The sequence below is a fragment of the Triticum aestivum genome, chromosome 3D (genome assembly GCF_018294505.1).
Source record: "Triticum aestivum cultivar Chinese Spring chromosome 3D, IWGSC CS RefSeq v2.1, whole genome shotgun sequence".
Taxonomy (NCBI): domain Eukaryota; kingdom Viridiplantae; phylum Streptophyta; class Magnoliopsida; order Poales; family Poaceae; genus Triticum; species Triticum aestivum.
In genome coordinates this window covers 49,988,836-49,989,936 of record NC_057802.1, presented here as the reverse complement: position 1 = coordinate 49,989,936, position 1,101 = coordinate 49,988,836, and positions in this window count along the sequence as shown.

Sequence of the window (1,101 nt, the reverse complement as noted above, 5' to 3'; positions counted from 1 at the left end):
ACAGGACCCCGTGGTGTTGCCTCTGGATGAACAGGACCCCGATCGATCGAGCCGGTTGGGGCTGGATGAACAGGACCCCGTGGAGGGCAGGATGAGCAGGACCACCCCGTGGAGGGCAGGATGAACAGTAGACGGTGGAGGGTTGGATGAACAGTAGCCCGTGGAGGGGTGGTTGAACAGGAGCCCATGGAGAGGGCTAGTTGAACAGTAGCCGGTGTAGTAGCGCGCGGTGGAGGCTGGATGAACAGGAGCCTGTGGATGAACAGTCGCAGGTGGAGGCTGGAGGAGGTCGACGGTGGATGAACAGTAGCCCATGGAGGCTGGAGGTGGTTGATGGTGGAGATGAACAGTATCCCGTGGAGTCCCGTTTTGTGGTACGCCACACCCCTCCTAATGAACAGGACCCCTATTTCGACCGTAGCGCTCCAACACAAGTTTGTTTCCTTTGTTTTGCGGTACGCCACACCCCTCCCGATCAACAGGACCCCCGTTTCGGCCGTAGGAGGTCCGTTTCCTCCGTTTTGCGGTACGCCAGACCCCTCCCGATGAACAGGATCCCGTTTTGACCGTGGCCGGTCGAACACAAGGCTGTTTCCTCCGTTCTGCGGTACACCAGGCCTCGTTTCCATCAGTTGTTCCGTCCAAGCCCTCCCGATGAACACGACGACACATTCCGTTCCGACCCAACCGGTTGGCTCCCCATGAACACGACGACGACGCAGTTTCTCCGTTCCGTCCCAGCCATGTACACGAGCCCTGGCCGTACGTACGCGCGAGTAGGCGTTCGAGACCCCGCCTGTATGTACGTACGTGGCCGTATTTACTTTCTTGCACCCTGGCCGTTGTACGTACGTGTACATGCTACGTGCGCGCCTCTACTACGACACGTGCGCTCCTCTACATCGACCAGTATGTACGTACACGTTCGCGACCAGAATGACAATGCTACGTACGCTTCGACCAGGTGGGTCCCGACTATCAGGCACTTCCTTGCCTGCGAAGATGTAGCTGGTGGGTCCCAGCAGTCAGGGGGTGAATTGGTTTTTTTGCCCGGACGCACTTCCTTGCGTGCGAAGATGTAGCTGGTGGGTGAGAGCAGTC